We start from the raw sequence: 25,520 nt of genomic DNA on the forward strand, positions 1-25,520 counted from the left end.
AAACAGCAGAGCAGTGCTGCTTTACCACACACCAGGCGCCCAGAGCAGGATCAGATTCATGTCAGACTTATGTCCAGCAGAAAGTCTTCAGGCTCTGCTCACCTGCATTATTCTTCCCTGGAGAAGTGGAAAATGATTCTTCGAGAGGCACACTGCCCCAGGAGCTAAAGTCTTCCTTTTCTCTTGCATTTGGGCAATGGCTGCTGCAGATATAGGATGGCCCCTCTGTCCTGCCTGCCTTGTATCCCCACCTTTACTGGCAACAACAGAAACCACCTGGCTGCTAGATCACATAGCAAGAGATGTCCTAATCGCCCTGCAGCAGCTGCCAGCGGCTTTCCCCCTCCCCTCGCTTTTCCCACCTCCCTACATCAGCCCTGCTCTGGGGGGCTGGCACAGGAGTCAGTAATTGCACAGGGGATGCGAGGGGCACACAGCTCCACCTTGGGAGGCTGCAGCGTCTAGAGCAGTCCCGCACAGAGAGGTGGAACCACTTTGTAATCTCGGTCTCTCTTAGCTAAAAAATACAAAGCAAACGGGGGATTGTGTGCTTTTGTGTACACATCAGAATAAAAGGAGGCAGAAATGGTCAAAAAGATACGGCTGCATAAGTGACTGTGGGAGCTTCCAGCGCAAATGCAGAAGTTCCAGGGGGACATGCCAGAGGCTTGCACAGTGCGCAGACAGACAGCCAAGACAGGCATGTTACGATGAGAGCAAGGATAACAGCACTGTAACAGAGAAACCTGAACTGGTTTAATTGGGTCCTTTTCCTTATAAAATAGTTATAAAAAGAAATGTGAGATTAGAGGACCAGCTGAAACTGGTGCGCTAATAAAACACAGGAAACCATTGATCTCAGTAAGAGTCATTTACTGAATGTGTACAGAGAACTGGGTCTGTAGGGCTAAAATATCTTATTATTTCTTATTAAATTTTTTTAAACATGTACAGTTCCTTGTAAAAGTCAAACACAGCAACTGGAGAGAACCCATACCCAAATGATTCTGCAGTGATCGTGGCTTCACTGAAATTCTGAAGGCTTTTCCTGCATAAATGCAAGGCTGACCATTTTAAAAAGCTTTTCACAACCTGCCAAAATAACTTGGATGATAACACACCATCTCAAAAAACAGAGGAAACATAAGCAGTTCAGAGAAAAACTCTGAAGTATATACATTTTTACTTTTTTTTTTTCTCTCCACATGAATGACTGTGCAACTGAGGTCCCTTTAAACTTAAGCATCACTAACAGATTAGCCAGTAGCACGGAAAGCCAAAAAGGAAAACAAGAATAGAAAAGGAGACTAGAATTTACTTAACAAGGTCTACAATAGATTCTAGTACATCTCTGCCTCAGGAAAAAATAAAAAATAAAAAAAATTGAAAAGACATTTACAGCAGGATTTTGTAAATATGGGTTGATGCTCACTTACCGCTCAGCGTTACATGTGGTTGCAAAAATTCACTCCATCTCATGAGATCATATGCATACACCCTAAGTTATAAATTTACGCGAGCTTTTGCCAGAACCAGTCAGACGTTTTCCTTTATTTCCACAGCTGCTGAAAAGTATTATCGCATCCATACTCTATCATGTCCAAATTTTGCTGGCTTTTTAAATGATCCATGCTTCCTATTTAAAGCTTGAGCTGGAATAGATGTTTAACTCATTTCACAAAGAGTTTGGTTATACATCTTCCTTTATGAAAAATTTAAATTGTTTGGCTAAGAAGCATCTTTTTACCCCAAGATGCTACTCCAGCAGCAGTTAAGTAAATAATACAAAACAAAAACAGGGAAAGGAACCAAAGTGTTTTGTAACTAACACAGAAGAGGTTTTTGGTTTGTTTTCATAAAGTTCAAACAGAAGAAGTTTTATGACTTAAGTAAAATAAGTGCAAAAGGGTTTGGAGAAGGAAGGTTTCCATTAAACAGATCCGAACTGGTTCAACAGTAATTTGAGCTCCATATGAGCTCACTTTTTGCCGTGCCACAGTCAGCAGCGAAGCAAAAACAAAACGCAGGAGGGAGCTGATGACAGATGAGAGGGCAAGAGGCAACGCAGGGGCCATCTCTAAAATAATTACTAGCACTATATTACAGCCTGCCATGAGAGAGCCTTTCCCACATTTTTAAAGCTGCAAACGTAAATAGCACTTAAAAGGAAATTTAACTTGAGTGGTGAACCAGGAAATGAAAAAAATGGGCTGGAAGAAAATGATGGATTTTCCTGTGCCCCAAGGAGCAGCCCTGGAAGTCCCAGCTCTCAACAGAGAATCCCACTTCATGGTCGCCAGGGCTCTCAGTCTGTAGGGAGTGGGATTTCAGGATGATGTTTTCTTTCCCCCATCCTTTGCTGGCTGTCATGAGAGGCTGCTGTCAGCTGTGGCAAACTCCACTCTGGGACATGGAGAAGCTGTAAGGCAGCTCAGGGCAGCTAACGTGCAGTAAGCCTCAACTGCTTTAGGGGTCTGGGAGAGACACCCTGGCTTAGGGAGTCATCCTCCACATGCACTTCCTAAAAGTCAGTTCCGGTTCACCGCAAAATAATTTTTTTGATAGTGAAAAGCAGCTACTAAAAATGCAATCTTGCAACAACAGCGCCAACAAAAAGCTGAGCCAGGAGCCTCTCTGACAGTGTCTGCAATTTATGGGAAATGGCCAACCAAGGAGCAAGCTCAGGCCAGGCTCAGCGGTGGGTAATGCTGCCTGGAGTTCGTCCCTGGCTGCCAGCACCCACATTGTGCAAGGGCAACCTCAGCACAGTCCCACTGGTTCCTGCAGCAGGTGATGCGGGTGACCCTTTGGAGAGAGGGCCCCACAATCCCCCAGCATAGGCCTGCAGGAGGATGACCTGGGGAGAGTCACACCAAACCTGCAGCCGACGGGAGCGCAGTCTCAGGGCAGCACTTAAAGCACAGTGCGGATGCTGCCCCTGCGCTCTCCCCTCGTGCGGTACGGGATGGCGTCCGGGGACCGCCGTGACAGCTGGGCTCTGGAAGGACACGGTGACATGCGGTCTGCCTGATGGGGATCTAACAAGACACCGCTTCATCTCAGGCAGCATAGCAAGTCTCCCTTCTGACAGCTTAACGTTTCACCCACAGATCTCCACGTAATCAGCTCAGTGTTAGGATCCACAGTTAAACCTCATTGGCTGAGCCTGAAGATTAGTGATAAAAACCGGGAGATTTGGCAACAAAAAGTAAAGCAAGGCAGTCTGATTTGTGTTCTCCTCCTTACTCATCACTATAACTGCTCCTAAAGGACAACCACTTGCAGGCAGCATTGATACCGGATCATTCCCTTCTGGAGAGCTGGGTAGGCTGTTACTGGTCTCCACCAAAAAAAATTGAGAACTAGCAAAAACCTCGCAGAGGAGGCGAGCTGAGCCACCATCTGCATTGGCAGCCCAGCTGCCCAATACCCGCTCAGACGGTTTAAATCCAGACTTACTGGGTTGAGAAGCACTTGCAGAAAGACCCCGCATCAACAGGAACCAGGTTAGTGGCATAGGAGGAGGCAAGGCACAGGCTTTGCTGAACAGTTTTCCTCTCCAAGGAATTCTGCAGGTGGCATCCCACATATTGCGGTAAATCGAGACAACCCTGGGCAGACCTTAGAAGCAAAGTCAACAGGAGTCCTGCTGTGGGATCTATACTTTCTGTATATACAAAGGTGATTTTAAATACAGATTGGCTTGATAAAGGTGACTCTTTAGGACACCAGTGCAAACATGCAAATATAGGGAACCGTATAACCTGAATAACCAAGATTTCTTTGCATATGGAGACTTGGTAGCCAGTTTTTCTTCAGCTTCACTGTGGGATGGAAATGTAAATGGAAACATAAGATTTTTGATAACAGGTAATAATGACTTAGGAGTGCCTCTCTGATTTTTATTTATTACATGGGCAAGAGGCCAGACAGAGCATTTAGTTAATTAAAGTTTTATTGATAGTAGTAAGTAGTACACTTCTGACATCCTTCATTTTTTTCCCAGTAGAACGTGGCCCTTAGCCTCCTTTTATGTACAAAAAAAAATTTAAGAAAAAAAAACTATGTAACTTCCTGCAAGATCCAAATAAAAAAGCTACTGCTAAAATAAATAAATAAAATAAAACCTGAATTTATCATTCAACATAGCCGTCCCCATAGAAAGACTAACATGCAGATGAAATAGGAAAGAACCTTACCTGGGCAGTCAAGGGGAAATGCCGTATTAAAAAGGCAAGTTTCAAATAAAAAACCAAAGGCAGGAAGTAGGAAAAAATAATGAGATGCTTATACTCTGCAAGCTGGCCAAATGTATCAACCCTTGTTATATTTGTTTTTCATGTGTTACTCACTAGGCATGTTCGTGCACTGGGAAGAATACCAGATAAAACATGTGGTTATTGGCCAGCAGAGATAATACAGCTAGAACGCAAGCTCAGGTCTGCAGCAGCTTTCCTTAATAAGTATTTCCTATTTAAGCAAAGATTGATCCCACATTATGTGACAGGCCACGGATACAAAGAAATTGCTTTACAATATGATCCTTGACTGTAAAAAAAAACAAAAAAACCAAAAAACCAAACAAAAAAACCAAACCAGGCAACATATATTCACTGTGGGCTTACTGAGTTTCATACTACTGTGTCTAAGTTTCCACTTCATGTAAAACCAAATCTTATCTTTCTGTGATACAGTCCAGCAGTATGTTGAATTCAATGGTTAGTCTTTCAACTCAAAGGCCTGAAGCCAGTTTAGAAATATATAACCAGTTGAAATAACAGGAGTTTCCTATCCATTCTAATTTTCAAGACTTTGCGATGCACATGTCACTGAATTACAGGAATAGGTCATTCAGGTACAAAAAGCTTCTAAAAGGAAGTGATAAATGAACATTACGCCTTTATAGTTGTAACCAAATGAGGGGACTGAAATACACGGGTTTTTTTGCCCTCTCTTCAGCTTTACAAAATTTTCACATGGTTCATTGGTCAGAAAGTTAGCGAGAATGAAAGCGTATCTACTGTTCCCCATCTCAGCTACCCACCAAATGACAGTTAAATAGAGCTGAAGGAAATCGGTGTGGTTTGCTTGCACAACAGGCTTTCTAAAAAGGTAGCAACCATGTTGTAAAGCACTTAGACACAAAGTAGGAAGAATCTAGGACGCTATTCTGATGCCCACATCTTAGTTAAATCAGCATGGCTCTAGCAAAACCAGACTGCAAGAGCTGGGCTACAAGAGCCACCACAGGGAGTTCCCTTGGTGCAAAGCTAAACTGCAAAAACACATCCAGAGAGACTGTTTCATAACCAAGAAGGAAATATAGGACCACGTCAGGCATTTAAGTTATATGAGCTTCTTAGATTTCTTATATGATAATTTAAGTGTGCACTCGCAACCCTCCTCATAAGTTTTGGCTGATTTCAGCCAAATTTTTAAAGGGTTTGAAGCCTCCAAGATATGAAGCTCCCCTAAATGTCATGTAAACTGGTGTCTGAGTAATGAAAGACTCCAGCCAGGAGTCCAGGCTCTGACAGGGCTCATTCCAGTGCTGATAGACAACAGTTGCAAGAGACAGCCCTTGGAAGCACGTTAAAAAAAAACAACTCGAAGAATTTGAATCAACAGGAAATGAAGTGTCAGGAAAACAAAACCAAGGTTTATGGAAGGCAAAACTGGAGGATCCTCACGTTGACTACATGTGAACTGGATGACAACAGGGATTTAGTTATGCAGCACAGAGGAGTTCAAGCTTGTGATGCTGGTGTGAAAGATTCAGACAAGTTTATCTCGTGCTGATCACCTAGAAAGTTTACAGCTTCGATTTGTAGCAGAAATACATATGGTACAAACAGATACACCACAAATTTTCTGGTGTTGTTTTTTTTGTTTTGTTTTGTTTTGTTTTGTTTTTTTTAATTATCTCACATTTCATTTTCTTTCCAGTCTACTGCCACAATCGGACCCATTTTCTTCCCCAATCCAGAGATCAGGTCAAAATTTATCAAACACGATGATGATGAAAAGGTCCACTCTCATGTACCCACCTGCCTGCATTCCTTCTGAAAGTAGGTGTCTTGTAGGATACCTCTGGCTTCTGTGGCACATTTAAGAAAAGGTAAAAAAACAAAAAAAACAAACAAAAAAGCCCCAAAAGCCCAAACTATTCCAGCTTTAAGTACAAAGACCTCTTCTATTAGGAAAAACACACCATCATTGTGATGAACATGATTAAAATTTCAGATTCTTGCAAGAATCACTTTTGGTCATTTTACAAACTTCCTGTCGTTTGCCAATTACATAATTGACACCTATAATCTAGAGCGTCTTTCACTTTAGGAAAAAAAAAGTAAACTATTAACCTTTAACAAATTGTCTTATACGAGATAATGCAACAAGGTCTAACCCTGCTGCAATGAGAATAAACCCAGTTTAATCCCAGGCCAGTTGAGGACGAGTCATATCACTAAAAGTCTTTCCAGTTACCGTCTACTTTGCCGTTACTTCTGTCACTTATTTTGTTCATGCCTAGAGTAGAATCAGACACAGACCCAGCTGCAGTCCAGTATCATCATTTGGCTCTGGAAGATACATACACGCTTGTACGAAGCCACGCAGCTTCGCTCAGTGCTTTACGCCCTGCCTATGAAAAGCAACACATGGAGTCCAGAACAGGGCTGGGAGGAGAGAAAGCCTGGTGGCACCAGGAGTAACAGCTGCAAGGCAGCTTGCTTTTATTTAGTGCACACATATGTGTACACCTTAGCCGGATTTCAGCCGAGGGCCTTTAACTTCTGAAGTTAGGTTTTCAGCTTCAAAACAGCTGGTTCTGGATAAAAAGTTTTATGTTCTTAACAAACACTACTCAGGCGAAGGGGAGAGGAATTGCACTGTAAATTCAATCCTCCCATAAAAGAGACCTGAAAAACACGCACATCAGAAAAAAAACAATTCAGAGTGAAGACTAAATTGTTTGAGAGTTGAGAGGAAGACAACAGGAAGATCTGATCATTTAAGCTGACCACCTTAATTTGAATAGTATGTCAATACTCCCGCTCCAATGCCAAACCGATCCTGCAAACTCCAAGCCCTAGATTCAATTATAAACCCTAGGCAAAGATAGAGAAAGCCCTTTTAAAAATGCCCTTCTACTCCCCTTCCATTAAGGACTTCAAAGTAATAACATTTAAATCTAGTGTAAGCTTTAAATATCCTAAACTTTAATGATTCAAGCTTTTAAACTTCCATTCATCCACTCTTCATTCAACAATTGGTTTACAGAAGGATATTTAAATTGTTTTAAAGAGCACCATGGCTCACTGTAGGACCTTTCCATTCTCTAGCATGCACTATCACTTATTTACTTTAGGTTTTCCATTAGTCAAGGGCTGGCTAGTTCACATTCAAATGAATCACAAGTACCAGAGCAAACACAAGACAGTTAAGGCAAAGGAATTCGATTGAAATAGCATCCATTACAGAAAGCATTTAACAGTCCAGAAAAGTTTGCTTTTTCTTTTAACTGAGCATGTTTAGAAACAAGAAATAATCATTAAGAAAGTCTGAAAGTCCTCAAGTTTATACAGAAATGCCACTAAAAACTCCCTGTCTCTTCATATTCATCCGTTGAAGCAAATGCATTGACTGAAATGACTAGGTACTGCAACGAATTAAATGCTTTCCACCTCCAGAAAAGGCGGAAATCCCAAACCCTGTTACAGGACAACTGTTCTCCCAAAATGCACAAATACTGAAGTGGTGCAGTAACTGTGTGAGTGCTACCGCCCTTCCAGCACGCAAGTTAGAGAAGCAAGCGAGCATTGTGCTTTAAGATGCATTGTCCTTTACATTAAAAAACAAAAGGTCATGTGATCCAGAGGACTTACCAAAGGCAAAAAAGAAATGTTTATTCTATGCTCAGCCCAAATTGTAATGAAAATTAACATTTGACCAGGCCAGAGGGAAAACTGCAATATAATGAAACCGCAGTTAGTGACATCCCATAAAACGATGCCAATCACTTGTCTTTGAGTCAGCTACGTTTCCACATTTAGTACAACTGCTTCGGGTGACTCACACCAATAATCTATCTGGGAGATAAGTAAAGGAAATCTCTAGCATGATTTTGTTGCAGCTTTTCAAGATGAAACGTAATTTGCCTGGTGCTCCTCATTTGAACTTCAATGACTTGAAAATTTAATTTGAATTCCAATTTGTCTTTAGGAATTTTCTCAGAAGCAACAAGCTTAATGGGGGTAATGCAAGACACACAAAATTGGCAAGTAAGGTAATGATCATGGTCTAACCAGATCCTGTTTTCAGTAAGAAGCAGCTTTTTAGGCTGTCTACTTGCCTAAAGGCCTTTATGGGAAGATGATTTCTATATTGGGGTAGTGAGTTTATGCTTGAAATATAAAGTTTATATTATCTTTTCATCATGTTTCCGTTTGCAATGTTTCATCTTGTTTGTTTTTCTCTTGGTTCAAAGTCCCAAGTTCAAATTCTATCCTTACACTAATTAGTTATAGCTGTAGGCAAGTCAATTCAGCCTTTGTTTCTCAATCAGTAATAAATATTTATCTACTTTAAATAGATATTGGAAGGATTTGTTTACCCTGACACAGTTTATTTGTCAAATACACAATGACTCTATAAAATTCTAAGCAGAAATTGCCTAGTTTAGACACATTAAATGGAATGATTGTGATTTTTGTAAATTGCTTGTTGAGCTTTCATATCCCTTCCTTCCTGAGGGATACCATTTCCAACAGTACGCTTCTAAGCCTCCCATTTGGCGCACCATGATACCCAAAGCTGAGTTCATGGCATCTTAACAATGGCAGTTTAAAAAAAAAAAAAAAAAAAGAAGAAAGAAACAGTACATTGATTACAAAGACATTTAATCTTAAGAATCTGAATGGTTGTATTTTAGAGTACAGGATTTTTTTCTAGTCCTCTTCCTGGGGGAAAATACCCAGTAGGAATGGGAGCTCCTTATTTCATTGCTTTTACAATAGTGAGTTATCTCTGATATTCGATGTCTTGTTGACTAGTATGTGTAGTCTTTCTAAATCCAAGCTTTGCCTGACTTCATAGCACTCTAAACATCTGCACTTAGAAAGTAAATTAACTACATCTGTGGCTGTTTTAGCAGTCAATTAATCAGCTTCCTATTAGAAAGAAAAAAATACCCTAAACCGAAGTGTGATTCTGGAGATAAAATAAAGATGAATCTCAAGTCTTGTGAAGCATCAGACCTGAACAGGAAATCAGCTGAGGCTTCTTCATCATTACAGCCAAAAAAGGAGTAAATGAACTCACCACTGGCTCAAACTTTAATACTTAATTCTACTAGTCCTGATGTTACTTGTAATAAGGAGATTAAGATCCAATACTAAAATGGGAGGAAGAGATCGAAATGATTTGTTAGACCAGTCATTTAATGAAGCACCATTTTATCAATGCATGCTATGCCCAATTTGATGGGACTCTTCAATAATTCAATTTCAGTCAATGGTGGAAGGAATAAGCTCTCTGAAAGCACACACTCCTCTACCTTAAAGTTCATTACTAAACTCTTTCCTTTCAGTGCCCAGAACAGGCATTACAAATGCAGCCCTCCCCCGTATGCTACCAGACGATGGCAGTCAAAAGAATTAAGCATTAAAACAAAGCCTTCCATCAATACAGAAAAAACACAGGAAAGTAAAACAGGTGATAGTATTGTGCTAGAGAATCTTTTTTTTTGCATAGTTCTGAGGGAGGAAAAAAAAAGGCTCCAAAAAACAGTTTTACTGAAATCTGATATTGGGATACTTCAGCAATTAGGAATTTTGTACAGCAGACACCAAGACCTTAATTAGCATAGCATTACAAAACCTGGGCATCCTTCTGGGTGCAAAGCTAAGTACATCACAGACTGAGCTGACCACAACCTCAGCACCACGGAAATGAGAGCCTTTCCCTGGCAGGTACTGTCTGTAGTCATCCCGCGCCAGCAACACTGTGACAGCTTTGAAGAAAGGAAGAACTACTTAGCCATCGGAAATCACGGCAGTGGATTAGGAAAAGACCAAACAAATTGAGCAGAAAATTTAGCTACTTAGGTACCCATATTGCCCACTGCTACAGCATGCAAGAAGTCTCCCAGGATTTAAATACCATCCCCGCTTTTGAAGTTCTTCACCCAGTTCGTTTACCAGCACCACTAACCAGACCGATCTCTGACTGCATCTCAAACTGGCCCCCATTTTTAGAGTTGTCTACTATAAAATTTCACAATAAAAGTGACATCAGTTGTGGAAATTTTCTAGTACCGATCTAATTTTTTTTTGTTTCCTTTGAAAATGACATTTACTAAATAGACCTGTGCTTCTCCTCCCTGCAATAATTTTCAGCTGAAGCTGGCAAATGGATTACATTTAGCTAAAGGAACATGTTGTCTTGGATCTGTTAATCCTATTAGTTACCTGGAAACAGGTAACAAGGTTGAGGAGATGCCTTTTCAGTGCTTCTACAGAGAAAAAGTAGACCTTAACTAGCTGTAAAGTATATAGATCCCTCTAGGGCAGCTCACAGTGTTAAAATTTGTTCCTGTAATGCAATAAACATGAGTGACGAAGCACCTTTATATGGATACATACAGCTACATCTACACTGGAAGTTTCAGTAAAAACCTGGCTCTCCAGCAAAGCAGCTGCATTCAGTGCAAAACTGATCTCTGATGCAAGGAAATTTTTTACTTCAGGTTTGCAAAAAAACTGAGCTGGTGTCACAAAAAAAACCCCCCATGCTTCACCTTTTTGCGTCTCTAATGTCCACTCTCTCTTCCCTACTTAAATTGTAAGTTCCTCAGGGCAGAGACTGTTTCTTTAGGAGTGCTATGCAGGAAGGGCCCTCAGGACACTGGAAAACAAAACAACAGTTGGCACACATTTTCTAACTTGATGTGCTAACTTGTCCTCACATCCTCGAGCAAGGAAACTTATGTTATTCTGCTTACATACTATATTGCAAAAAAATTCAAAGTCATTGCACATTCAGTAAATTCTTGGCTTTATAAAGGAAACTTTGAAGGTACAGCAGTTTTGCACAATTACGAAAAGGATGTAGCATATCACATGCCCAGCTGATGCTTCCAACCTCTCCCTCTTTTCACTGAGTTTCATCAGTCACTAACTAAAGAGAAAGCAAGACAGACCCAAGAATTCAGATTTGAGCTTTCTCAAAAGAGTGTTTTGATACAACGGCATCTGTAACACGTGCTTCAGCCTTTTAAACTAAATCCTCCACCTGAGGCTGACTGGCATGGACATTCATAAATTACAGTCTTCATAACGAGCTTCAAGGCTGGCTTTCTAGTTGCTGGAACTTCAGAAAAATATTTTTGTAAATCTTGTCAATGGGGTACAGCTTCACCCCAAGAGCCATCCTGCTCCCCACAGTTGCTGTGGATAACAAATAGCACGCACAGGACAATCCCATGCACAGCCAGGGCTTCCTTCCAGAATACAAAAGACTCCCTGCGCCCGAGCATTTCTGATCAGTTAGCGTGTCGTTGCGCAGCTCACTACAACGAAGGACACAGGAGAAAGGAGGGAGAGCAGCAAGGCAAGCTGTGCTTACTGCTCGCCCTTACCTTAGCAGCCACCTACGAAAGGTCATCTCTTCACCTTGCAAAACCTACTGCCAGCACAACCGGGAAGTCGGTTACAATCCACAGCGCTCTGGTTTGCTTCTGCATGTTATATAAAAGGAGAGCCTCAAAGGTACTTCAAAGGCTTGGAGGAAAACGTTGGTTTACTTTTAGAAATACCAAAACACCACCTCCCACCCAAAGAAAATCCCCAAACCATCACGACTCTTTCCCCATCCTTTCCTCCACTCTCTTAAGACACCCAAACCTGGCTGTAAATTTCTGCCAGACTGTTTTCAGGGGCAGCGGTGATGTGCCAGGTATTATTGAGAGTTCAACATGTGTATTACAGCTTGCGTTATATGACATAGCTCATCTTCAAGGACAAGTTACCTCAGAAAGCTCTAGGATGGGGGAAAAAAAAAAAATCATAATATAATGCGAAGGCTATCACAACCCAATCAAACTCCTCCCTATTCTCTCCAAAAATAACCCCCCCAATCTCAGTGGCTTCAGTGAAAATTGGCTTTCTTCCTCTACCAACAGCCAAGAACCAAACTGCATCTCAGGGAGAGTCCAGGCATTCACTCTTCCTTGAAGGGCACTGAGGAGCTCAACTACCGCAGCAAGTCTGAAGGACATCGCAGCAACGCAGTGGGATACTCAGCACATCATCTTTTTCCCCAATGACACTTAAGAGGAAACTGAGGTAACAGAGACGTATTTCAGTTGAAACAGCAGAGCAGTGCACATATTTGGAGGGCTGCTCAGCAACTCATCCTGCCAGAAAGAAGAAAATTTCCTCCGGCTCAAACTAAGCTCCTTGCTCTTCAGAGGTACTAAACAGTAAAGTTTTTCCTCTATGGTCATATTAACATGCAAAGCGACTCAAGACTATCCATTCTGATCCCCATCCTTAAGTGCTCTGCTCAGCTAGAGGTGCACTTCACCCATCTGACAGCATAAACTCCAGCTCCCCTGAAATCTTTTCAGCTTGTTTAGAAACATCCAGCACAGACACTGGCCTAGATTAGGAGTGCAGTTATGCACACACAAATGGTCCTGACCCACTTCTCATCGCATCATCTTGACTAGTCAGAGCTGTGAACTTTGATTTATTATTAGCACCAGAACAAAAGCCTGTGTATATACATGAGGTCTTATGAATGCCCATTCACTATACAGGCAAGGAATGAAAAGAATCGTTCTATTATTTCCCATCATCATCCTCCTCTCACCAACCCACCGAAAGACCCACTAAATGCCATCGCTATAGAAATACCTTTGAATGGCAGTGTTCGGCTCCCGTTCAGAGCAGACACCACCAGACCCAGTGAGTTAGCTAAGCACCAGTTGGCACAGGCATGGTGAACTGAACGTCCTTCTGAGATGGACAGAACTCTTAATATTCAAGTAAGCAAAAGCAGCTTAATGTGGGTTTCCCTTTACACAATAACAAAGAGTTTCAAGACTCAGTTTCCCCTCCCTAAAATATACTATACTGCAAAGTGGAGGGACTGCTTCAATCAAAGTCAAACATGAAGGCAGTTTCTCCTTCAGAAGCATTTGTGGTTTTTAGCTCTCCAGCTTACAGGAACGGTGAATAATTCCTGGGTACAAAGTAAAAAATCCCACCACAAAAAGCAGCAAGGTTGCTGTCCAGGACATTAAAGCACCCCTTATAGCAAGAGCACGTTTCATGCTTCATTATCATAAATACAGTTCTCTACAGGACTCTAATGCAGCTCATACAGAGGAGCAAGCAAATGTAGGAGGGTGAGATTTGCTAAAGGACCGAACAGAGGTTTTACAGTTCATCCCTGAGGCACATTCGCTGCCTGAAATTGCAGTATAAATGTAAAAATAAAGAAATCGATCTCATCTAAAAGAAAGGAAGTTATCCCCTGTTCCTAAATGACTGCGCTATTCCTCTCTTTGAAGAAGAGCATGTATTTGCACAAAAGGCAATCTTCTGGCTTCATGTTGCCAGAGAAATTTTAAAAATGTAAGCAAATCCAGGAGTTTTGCTTCTAGGATAAATAAAGCTAAATAAGGCAAAGGTTATTGCATTTGTCTCCCTGCTCTCATCATGAATCCTCGTCTCATCTAAGCAAGCTGATGACCTGCTGAAGACTCAATTAACTCCAAGCCAGGTGAGATCTATACTAGAAAGCAAACTGCACCAAGCCACCACAAACCCTGCCCTTTCAGCTATAGACCCAGGCTAAAAAATTAGAGTAACTACTGATTTCAAATGTTATTTTAACATGTGATACAGAGCAGGGGAGAGAGCACTGCACACAATGCTCCAAAATCTTTGCGGCTTATTCTTTTATAGACAGAACTTGGAAATGCTGCTCTCCCACCTGTGAGTTCCTACCCTTCATTGCACAAAACTTACAGCGTTGGCCTAAACACAAGAAGTAGGCTGCCAGCTCGAAACATGTTTTGAAACTAAAGTTAAAACTGTGACAGACTTTGCAATTATAACAGTCAACTACCAAACACAGTGCTGTAACGAGAAGTGTTACTTCAAACTTCAGTTTTCCCAGTGTGACAAAACATGGAGGTAGCAGGGACCCTCTGGTGTTTTTGAGTTACATAGAACGGGGAAGAAAAGGTTCTGTTTGACCACATCCTTCCTTTTCTTGCAGATGCCTGTGCTCCCTGCTCATATAATCACTACAAGATTTCTGCCACAAGAGAATTGCCACACGCAGCTCCCTGCTGTCGTGCAACATTCGCACCAACGCCCTGAAGCAGAAGAGCACCAGGGTAAGAACGTCAGCTATGTGAGTGTCTGTGCACAGCAGAAGGAAGAACAGCCACCCCTTTAGAAACCACCTTTAAGAAGCAGCACAAGCCTTGTCTCTCAGGGTGGGGATCTGCACTCGCATCACCCTACCCGGCTGCTGGGGTCACAAAGAGGCAGCCCTGGTCTCACCACGACCCTCCTGGCTCCGCAAAGCCTTCTCTTCCCTTCTGCTGGCACCTGCTCACATGCAGCTGTACAACAGGCCAGATGAAGGACCTCCCCAAAGATCCATCCAGAGAACCATCTCTAAAAACAGTACCCATTATTTAAAGGCAGGTGTAGAAAGGAGAAGAAAAATGATCCTTACCATTTTTTTTTCTCATACGTGGGCTGAATGTTTGTTTAAGCACTCATCATTACAAAAACCTCCTGTTTTTCATAGTCTAACAAAGACCAACATGCATGTTGGTGGTGGAAGAGCAGTCGACCACTAATTGCCTCACAGCCAGGTAACCAAACTGATTTTCATACTGTGCCTTTTGGACCATGCCTCTTCTCTTCTCCTACTCATTTGTGCAGGGGCAAGTTCTTCCATTTCAATACTAGCCAATAGTTCAGGAGACATGAGTTCAAATTCTTGCATCACTACACAGTTCCTCTGTAGTCATGGATGACCCATTTACTTTCTTGTGCTTTTATTCCCCATCTGCAAAGGGAAGGTGTCTTCCCCACACTGGAAAGACGCACCACTTTTCTACTTCAGCACGGTTTTGAGAGGATTAATATAAATGAAGCGTGCACAAAGATAAGCCTGACAAGAACACACAAGACATGGAAAGAGGAAGTACCACTGAGAAATGTAGTTCTAGCCAGATAATTGATCTTTCTCCCAAAAAACATTTTTCCTATCAAATTTGCAGCTCTATATTCAGCTGAGCATGTGACTAATTCCCTTTCCACAGCTAAATCCTTCCATTGGCTTATGTTAAATTTAAACATCAAAACACCAATTTACATGCTCTTTAAGTAAATACGGAAGAGTTGCAGGCTCTTTGCAACATTCACATTAAGCTGCAAACCATACTTCCACTGATATTCAAGAACACACCAGGTCTGGTCAAACCAGAATAAACTCTAGACTAATCACTGCACTGAAGAAGCATTAAGCACGTTTCTTCCCCTCCAAAGTTAGACAGTGCACGTATCTTGCTCTTTGATGCTTGCTTTTTCCAGAAGTGTCAGAACAGTATCATCTGTGAATTGTGTCTGATATGCTCTTTTTGTTTACTTACGAGATGCAAATAGATCCAAAGTTGTACAGTGCAAAGATATTGGATACAAAAATGTCTCAGACAGACTCTGCAAAGCTGAGCATTGAAACTTTTTCTGTTTAAAACTACCACAGTGCCAGAACAGCCTTAGAGTTGGCCACGTGTATTTAATACTGTTAACTGCATACAAAAGATAAGTGTTTTATTCAATAAGATCTTTTTTTTGAAACTTTGATGGAGCCAAAGTTCTGTTAAAGTCAATTACTAGTTAAACAGTTCCACTCTTCTTCCCACAGCTAGTAAACAAGAGTATTTGCTTCTATCTTTCCCAATTTTTCTTCTGCTCCCATTTTTATATTATTTTCTAATCCTTACTGATGTTATGAAGGGGTATACTCAAAACCAGTTGTTTCTCAATGTCACAAGTAAAAACTCAGTGACTTCCCCAGCCCGGTCTACTCACTCAGTCTCTCTCAAGCCTGCGAGACTCTGTCAAACAATCTGCCGCTTCAGCAAATGCACCGACCATAGCCACCACACAAATCAGCTTGTAAAAAAGAGACGTGTGCATGTGCGAGAAAGCTCTCCAAACCGCAGCTGCCACACTCACTTACCTAGCCGTGCAGTGGTGGTGTAGGGCAGTTCAACACAGTTAGTCTCAAAACCTTTAAATGCTCAAGGGTGAGCTGGAGTTCAGAGAAACTTCTTAATTTTGAAGGGAGAAAAAAGATGCCAAGACTGAAAAAGAAGGAAGAGAGTAAATTAAGGGATATAAGATCTGAAGCAGAAAGGAGAAGTAAGTGGGAAAGTATTTAGAAGACCTGATGAGATGACTCTCACACCTCTACCCCTTACTTTTGGGAAGCATCAGCATACCATTTTAATTAACAATACTTAAGTGCTGGAGGCAACATTACTCCTGAGTATTTTGGACTCTGAAAGACACAAGTAACACTTCACCTGCCAAAATCATCCCTGGCAAAACTCCACTGACATAAGTGGAACTACACCAAGCATGAAATTGGCCCACAGTTGCTTCAAGACAATAAAGGCTTTGCTGTAGGAGATATGGGGCGTTTGTGGTTCTTTTTAATAAAGCCCAGCAAACAATTGTTTATTGTTCCTCAGCAAATATCGCTGACAATAAGCAAGCAGCTATCACACTCACAGTACATGCTGTCTGTCCATATACTGCTAGGAAAACAACCGTCAATAAAGCAAGAGATTCTCAGCATCCTGTTCATATCATAGGAGATTAAAGACAGTTTAAATGCCTCTCAAAATGCCTACAAGATCCACAAGCAATTATTCCCATTTTTAAACAACATTCTTCCATGCTCCTACTTCTCTGCCAAGTCAATGAAAGCTAAATATCCTCATTGGTGCTACAGGATTTAGCACACACGTATACGTACCACAACGCAGAACAGCACCACTGCCAGAGTTAGTTATTCAACAATACTCCCACCACAAACTATACACAGCGACCACGTTATGCTCACACAGAAGCATCTTTTCCTCATTTTGTCGCGTTTTTGTTTGACTATGTGAATTCTCAGCAAAACCCAAAAAGTTCACATGTCCCTGCCTCTCTCTCGAGCTTGCTACAAGCATGCCCTGAACTTACAGGACCAGACTCTGCTCCAACGCCAGCCACAGCCGTACACCGCATTCGCACAGTATCGATTTATGCCAGAACTCATTAAGCTATGAAAAAAATCCAACCGAAGAAGCAAACAAGTTACACAGAGCTCCTGTGTTGCACCCCTTCTTCCCCTTGTGAACCCCCAAAAGACATTTATCCATGCAGTTACACTGGCCAGCTGCACTGCCTTTCAACCCAACGCATAGGAAAATCTGGACATTTGGACTCTCGGGGCCCTTGAGGGAAACTTTGACAGAACCACTCCGGGAGGGATGGAAGCACAGGCAGACAGCGCAAGTCCTCGGGGCTTTTACTTTTTTTAAAGATTTATAAGGAAACAGCCACGCTCCATACTTTGGACATTTGAAGTTCTGCTGCTCTAAATTCACATTTAACAGGGCAGGACATATAGAAAATAAAATATGTATATTTTTGAATTGCTTTTCCTCTTCCACCTCTTCTTCCTATCCAACACCACACGCACGCGGCCCCACCAGGCTGCAGCCCACGGACCCCGCGGGGGTGCCCCGACCGCAGCAAAAAAGTCACCAGAGAATAAAAGTTGCCCCACCGGCAAGCCGAAACTCCCCCCCCCCGGCTCCGCAGCCCCGGCGACCCGGGGGGGGAACCCGCAAAGCAGCAGCTAACGGCTCGGCCGCGGGGGTCGGCGGGCGCCCGGCCGGCGGGACCGGCAGCTCCCTCGCGGCTCCGCGCAGCCCCCCCCCCCCCGGGCGCCCTTCTACTTCGCTCCCCCCCTTATTTTTTTTTGCAGAGCCACGATTAACTCCCCAGGTTTCCCCTCAGGAATGAGGGCGCAGAGACGGGGCTCTCCCGCAGGAGCCCCACGGCCCGGGGGCGCCGCCGCCTCCCGCCCCGCAGAGCCCTTCCCGCTAGCGGCACCCCGACAGCTCGGGGAGCGGGTGCGGTGATGGGACACCCCCCTCTCACGCCGCGGACCCTCACAGGCAGCCGCCTTCCCTCAGCCACCCGCCGGCTGTCCCGTCCCACCCCGCCAGCGCCGCGCCTTTGTGTGAGGAGACACAAAACCTACCTCGCCGGGGCGGCTCTCCCCGCCCGGCAGCGCGGGGGACGAGGGCAGGGAGACCCCGAGACGCCCGGCGGGAGGAGGGAAGGAGGGAGGGCGGCAGCCGCCTGCCTGCCCGCTCGCTCGCTGACTGACTGACTGACTGACTGACTGACTGCCCGCCGGCGCGGCCCCGCCACACGCGCGGAGCCGGCCCGGCCTCGCCTGAGGGGAGCGGCGGGGCGGGCCGGGGGCGGGCCCGCCGCTGAGTCACCGCCGAGGCCGCCCGGCCGCCTCCTTTGTTGTCAGGCGTGGAAAAATCCGGGGGGGGGGGGGGGGCTTGGCTGGGTGGAAATCCCGAGAGAAACGGGGGAAAAAAAAAGGGGGTGCGTGGAGGCGGAGGTGAGCGCCGCGGAGCCCTGCCTCCTCGGGGCGGCGGGGGGCTGCAGCCGGGCCCAGGCCGCCCCCCCCGGGAAGGACAACACGTGTGGGGTGCCCACGGGCGGTTTTCGAACGCCTGCCGAGGCCGTTGGTCCTCTTGAGTGGCCCCGCTCACCTGCAAGAGCCACCCCTCTCTTCGTGGAAGAGGAATCTCCCAGCTGTGCCTTCGTTTAACTTTCCCCGAGTGGTTTCTTCTCCCTTTCCGTGGCCCGGAGCCCTGTCTCCTGTGGATATTTCCACTGGTCACGCCGAAGGAATTACGGTCCCCACTCTGCGAGCGGACCCATCCAAGTAAGAGGCCAAGAAACCATGGCCAGCCAGTCAAAACGTGCCTCAGCGTGCCCCAAAATCTGTTTCGTAGTGAGTAATAAGCGATGGCGGCATGACAGAGAGCCTGGGACACAACACAGCATGCACAGACTTTGGGAATGAACACAAAAAAAAGAAAGACCTTTGGGGATGACATGTGTATTTATACATTGGTGTACATACTTGGATTGAACCGATTTCTTTTGTACATTTATCACTAGGATTATTTTGCGTTTCGTCAGAGCAGATGACTTGAATCACAGCAAAGTGACAGAAGCAACTTGAGTCATCCCAGAGATGGAAAGCTTCAGACTGATTTGAGGAGCTCAGTAACTTAAGGAGCTGAGCATTCAACGTCGCTTGGGCTGTGGAGGCAGACCCTTCCCCTCCAAAAAACCCCCAACCCCAAGAAGTCCCTGCAGGAAGGATATCGGGTGCTCAGTAGATGGTGCTATTTTCACCGAATCTGCCCTAAATAACCCACTGCCCCAGCATGGTAAGGGGAGCGAGTGGGTAAGGAGAAATCTGTTTTCCGTGCGGCACGGCTGAAATCCGGAGTGCTGGTACATACTAAAAGACTGCTCAGGTCTTTGTGTGTGGCTGTTCTTTCACGAGGAAAAAACGGCAGCCTGGGTGAAACCAAACAAATTGATGAAATGCAGAGTGTGGGTGGCCACTATCAGTTCTGGTTCACTTTGAGTCTGTTGCTGAGCACCAACATATGCAACCAGAGCTATGCTGTGGACAAATGAAATGTTATAAAATACTACACGCTCCTCAAAAAGTCATTAATGGCGTCACAAGTTGGGCACCCATTTGTATTGTCCATGTTCACAGTGTCAGACCTGGTTGTGGCCAGCCTCATTCCCCAGGTGCCCTTTCCTTCACAGGGGTGTTCTGAGATACAGTTGTTCTGCATGTGGAGCCCATGGATACTGTATGGAGAAAAACCTCATAAAAATTGATTTTTTTTTTTTTTTATTAAATGCAATACAATGATGTGCCTAGATGAATGAGGGAGTATAAATACGGAATAGTTCCCTGTTCTGTGAGCAACCCCCCATTTGAAGCATGGGAGGGGGAAATGATGTATGACCAGGGAATTGCAAACAGCAAAGAAAGAAAATGAACTGCAAGGCCAGCTGGAATGCTGGATTTCCCTATCTTTTGCATTCTTGACCTTACGGACCTCTCCATATCATTTCTGTATGTAAGCATTAACCATTTGTATTCTAAAGACACTTCGTAGTCCTGATCAAGCTTTTATCTCCGTTGCCTTAGACACTGCACAGGCAGTTGTCCCTGCTCTGAAATCTGACACTTTACATCAGTGTTTCCCAACCCTTTCTCAGCTCAGACAACTATTTTGCTGCGACATGCACCGTCTCCCCAGCAGACCCTGCACATCCACACCTTTAAATGGAATGTAACACTTTGCTGAAGCTACCAAAACTTTCTGGGTATCTTGCCACAGCTTGTCAAAGGAATCAAGGCATTTTTTATTGTGATTGCTACTTTGTTCCAGTGTTACATTCGGTTTAAGTGTGTGGTTATGTGGTATTGTTGGCTATGCCAGCTGCAGATTTAGCAAAGTCCCTCCCCACACATGCTATCAGCTTGTGCTCCATGAAATGACTGTAGTGCTGTGCAACCCCTAAGCTACCATGGTTGTATCTAGACTTGAAAACTATTGCTGGACATAAGCGAGAAAGAGGAAGATTTGGGAGAGAGGCAGAAAGTTGAAAGGACTCACCAAGAACACATCTGAGGACCAGCGATGGCTGAGCTCAACCTGTTATCCTAGAGTCTTACTTCCTTACCCAGTGCTTCCTACAAGACAGTGGTCAAACGATAGCTCTGAGTCAAACATCTCACAAGTAATTTAAGGGATAGCCTGTGTCATCGGGTTGGCTGTTTTTGGTGCAAGAGCTGCTAAGTACCCCAAATCCCTGGTTGGGGAGAGAGTGAGTCAGACCAGCTCAGTTCCAGCCCCTAAGTGAGGAACAGGGACACATCAGGAGTCAGTATTGTCTCCCATCTGTGAGCCACTCAGGTTCCTGGTGTTCCCCTTCCTTCTTTAAGGCACATCGTATGTGCCTCATGCCTCTTGACCACATGAAAATTACAGTGCGTGGTTCACGCGATAAAGAAATTTGGCCACAGCTGCATTTTACTCATGACAAGCCTTCTTCCTCCAGAACTGTGGGTACTGAAACTCCAGTATGCACTTGAGAAGGCCTCAGGGATCTTTCTAGTTGAAAAGCACTATATAAATGTAAGACGTTACCATTTTACTTTAAATGAAAAGCAGTGTATTGGAATCCAAAAAATGAATAAACTGGCTGCACTTTAGAACAACTCTCAGAAAGAATGATGCACTGGAAATACTTAACAAGATAAATCCCTTTTTTATTAACATTATAGCCAAAAGTATATAGTCATTCTGTTGTATAAGTGTCATGGGACATATGTAGTATGTAGTTTGGTATTTTGGTATCTTATGAATCAAGTATTATGTATTTTAATTGCCTGTTGGTGTTTGTATTTCTTTTCAGCCTAACTGCAGAATTAAAAGCAAAATCATCCTTTAATTACTTGAGTTGTCCTCTTTGTGGGGTGGGGAATTGCATTTTACTCCATGCCTGTACCATACCTGGCCTTTGAGTGTTACCATAATACAACCTTAAATAATAATAATAACAATTTTACTGTGGCAGAAACAAAGTGGAGTACAGAGGCAGCTGCTGTGGGATTCCCCTTGCTTAATTTTAGCTGTCTGAAAGCAGACGTCTCGTCTAAGCAGGTCAGGTAGGCTGGGGGAGAGATAGGTACCTCCAGAGGGAGATTCATGCCTCCTACCTCAGGTGTCTGTATTAGAATTGGATTAATTGCTTCTGGAAGTGCTTCTGCTGGTTATACAAGGCAGCGGCCTGACAAGCTTCAGCTAGATGCCTTCCTCAGAAATTCTTTAGCTGTGTGTAATTCCTTTACCCAAAGTGGCAAAATGCCTCTCCATTACCTCCATTACCTGCTCCCATTTGTAAACAAGAGATGAGCGCTGCCTGTATACCAGTATTTTTATTCCACATAACATGGAGAAGCACTGACTTACATCACAGGAGAATGTGGTTTGCTTTATTCCAATGTAGCCACTTTACATGTTTTTTTCTAGATTTTTAATTTAATCAAAGTAAATCAACTGGCATGCAGGTTGCTATGAAGGTTTTTCCATACCATAATTCTGGAGAAACATCAGTTAAGTATCTGAAGAAACATCTGCTATGCACATAGATGTATAAATATATATAGGAGCTGAACAATATGACTTTTGAGTTTGCAGGGGTTTCTTTACACAAAGCCAGGGGCATAAAAGGGATTTCCTCCAAGTTTTCCTGTGTATTAATAATGAAGATCAGGATGCCACCTTTGTTTCCTCCCCTTCTGAGCATACAGTGAAAGGAAATGGTTCTGGATCGAATCACAAAGAGCAGTGGAAAAAAACAGACTACACTCCACGCTGGCACTCAGAAGTTTAATTATCCAGCGTGCTGCATCTTTATGGAAGAAGGAGACAGATAAATCCCATATGTTAATAGTTGGCCCCCTGTGGCTGACCTTTGGCTCAAATATTCCATATTGTGATTAATGCTGCACAGTTGGATCCAAAACATGCTCATTCCCCAGGCTGCAGAAAAAAGGAGGATTTAATTTACCTTCCAACAGCAGAATTTCATTTGATCACTCTTTTGGAGACTGATTTTATCCCTGCCTGTAGGTTGGCCTCTGAAGAGCTGTTCTGCGTTTCCTCAGCTAGGACTCTTAAGACCCAGCTTCTCGTATTGCCTCCACTAGTGGTTCGCTGGGCAACCTGAAATAAGTCATTTTGCCTCAGTTTCTGGTCTAGTAGAACAGCAAAAATAACTGTGACTTCCTTGCTGACACAGTTTGAAATTTGCAGATAGAAGACACTAAACAAGGTGCATCTTCAGACAAAATTAGATATTGACCTCTAGAATCTAGAAGTCTCACAAGATTGGGTCAAAAATCATAGCTGCGCTTGGATCATGGTTTTCTGGCCACCTTCTCCCCTAATCTTGCAGTTCTTATATGCCATAGATTGTGTTTGCCTTCTCATGTCATTGTAGTAATCTTACATCATTCTAATGACGTAAACTGTACCACTGGCCCTGGCATACAGAGAGAAGCAGGCATGAAGGCTTCTGAGCCTATGTGTCAGTTTGATCCTGAAGGACACAGGATCTGTGGACACGATACATATCCCATATATTACAAATACACAGTGCATAGCACTCCGCGGCACTTTTCTGGGGAAATCAGATCCTCAAACATATGGTAATAGGTGGGCTCAGAGTCGTAATGCAGAACATTTTAACAGGCTCAAACAACACGTCACCGGCATCTGCTATAGGGTTAAAGCCTTGAGGTGTTGCGATTAATAATACCAGAATTCCTCCCCATTTGACTTCTCTAGAGTCAGGTCTGACACAGAAAGCCTCATCCGTAGCTAATTAAAGCCATTGCTAAAGTTGCCACAGCCTGGAGTTTAGACTGAGCCCTCATTTCTGCCTTCTTCCTAGACGAGATGAAGCAGCAAAGCCTGATGAAGGCTTGGAAACTGCTCCTGCTCCTGTGGAGATCACAAGGAATTTTGCTTGGACTGGGCCTATAAAGACATGCCCAGCTGTCTTCCCAGGGATGACACAAAAAAGTCCATAAAAATACAGCTGCAATAGCTGGAGACACGGAAAAACGTGAGACAAAGCCTCTGAGGAGGTCTGTCCCTACCTCCAGCCAGGACACATCTGGACTGTTGTGCAGGCTGGGCAAATTTTTCCATTTCCAAGCTGTTTTATGTACCAAAGATGACAGGCTGTTAGCAGGCTGTACTCGGGGTGGCCTTACGGCAATAGAAGCAGACAGTCTCGTATCGTTTCCCACTAAAGCAAATAATCAAGTGCTTTTTCCCCCATGAAAGAAAAGACAGACAGATATTCTCCGTGCTCTGAACCATAAAGTACATGCAAATTGCAAGTGGCAAGTAGCTTTTTTTCTGTCTTTCGTGTAGTAATGATTGCACTCCAAAGACTTTCCATGGGCCACATACACGCTTGCAGAGGAACATGCACATGGATCAAGACTCTACAGCATCTTCCATCACAGGATCTCAAAGTGTTGGTTAAACCTAACAACTGTAAGAAATCAATAACCATGCCATTTCCAGCATGTCTATCACCAGAATATATAAGCATGTCTAATTTAGAGATGAAAAACTACAGATTTTCATTTTCTGAGAATTGCCAACCCTAGCTGAAGTTAATGGGAGCCTTAGAGATCACCACAACTGAAAATAAAGTGGGAAAAGAGAAGAAAAAGCACGTCATACTTGCTGGCATTTGACCTCCAAAAGCAGAAAGTTTAACCTCTAGGTGTTGAGTTCCCTGTATTTCTATGTGTCATTTCCTATGCAGAAATCCATGAACACAGGTCACACTGTGCAGAGCAGCGAGTCTTGTGCAAGCTCAAAGTCGCAGACCTTCTATGTAAGCTCTGCAAAATCACTGGGTACATGCACAGCATGCCCAAATAGTTTTAAGTGTGTCCAAGTCCCCTTGCATGGGCAGATGAGCCCTGCTTATCATACTACAACAGTCGCTGAGCACTTAGAAATCCTTAATATTAGCCAAGCTGCTCTGGTTTTCCATAAATTCCTAGAAAAACAGAAAAAGCCACAGGATGGCAGATGACTTAGAGAAGTGGTAGAGTTGACAGAGACACCCAAGGCAACACACTGGGCTAGTAGCAATTCTGGGAACAGGAGTCAGAGCTCCTGGTTCTCACTGTCCCAGTAACAGGTAGGTTGCACACGGGTGTGCGTCTCCACCCCAGAACTGGTTGAGGTCTGTGATCTGCGTGTGACATCTCAGGCTGGCTCAGGCGTGTCTTAGGCAGTTGCACCGTGAAATTCTGCCTGCATTTCTCTCTGGCCCTGCATGCTACTAGGACTTCTGGGGTCATTCTTCCTGGGGAAGTTGTGCTAAAATAAGTTCAAAGTCTCTCTGATTCTTTCTCAGTGAGTCATTCATCACGAGAGTGCTTGTCTTCGTCTTCTAGACACATGGGGAAAACTGTGGGAAGAAACTGAAGGACAAAGTAAATGAGTTAGCATCCCAGGGGAAAGCAGAGCCATAGCCTGCCCTTCCAACCATGGCTTCAAAGCCGGGTGACAGCGTATCGTGTATGATCAAGAAAGAAAATATGGGGGACACTCTATCAGAGCCTTCAGCAGTGGGTAGTGAAGGCACAGTGTGAGCAAAAGAGATCCATTTCAGCTTAATCAGCTTATGATCTCAGCTGAGTCTCTAGTCACCAATTCTAATATAAATAATAACAAAGAGTAATGACAGCAACATTAACTGCAA

The 25,520-nt window shown here is 43.7% G+C and overlaps 1 protein-coding gene across 4 annotated transcripts in view; it reads right to left on the minus strand.

Moving 5' to 3' along the window:
• FAM107B (family with sequence similarity 107 member B) overlaps positions 1 to 18,562 on the minus strand; it is a 62,440-nt gene extending 43,878 nt beyond the window's left edge. The window contains exons 1-2 of one of the 4 annotated variants that reach the window (XM_075144248.1): positions 18,358 to 18,444; positions 16,276 to 16,399 (exon numbers count right to left, since the gene is read on the minus strand). The gene's annotated coding sequence lies outside the window, so the exon portion shown is untranslated. Of the gene's footprint in view, positions 1 to 16,124; positions 16,145 to 16,275; positions 16,400 to 18,357 lie in introns of those variants that run through there. The other 3 variants (XM_075144273.1, XM_075144256.1, XM_075144263.1) reach the window with 3 other exon arrangements.
• Between the last annotated feature and the right edge of the window lie 6,958 nt (positions 18,563 to 25,520).

This window comes from Calonectris borealis, chromosome 1 (assembly GCF_964195595.1).
Source record: "Calonectris borealis chromosome 1, bCalBor7.hap1.2, whole genome shotgun sequence".
NCBI lineage: Eukaryota > Metazoa > Chordata > Aves > Procellariiformes > Procellariidae > Calonectris > Calonectris borealis.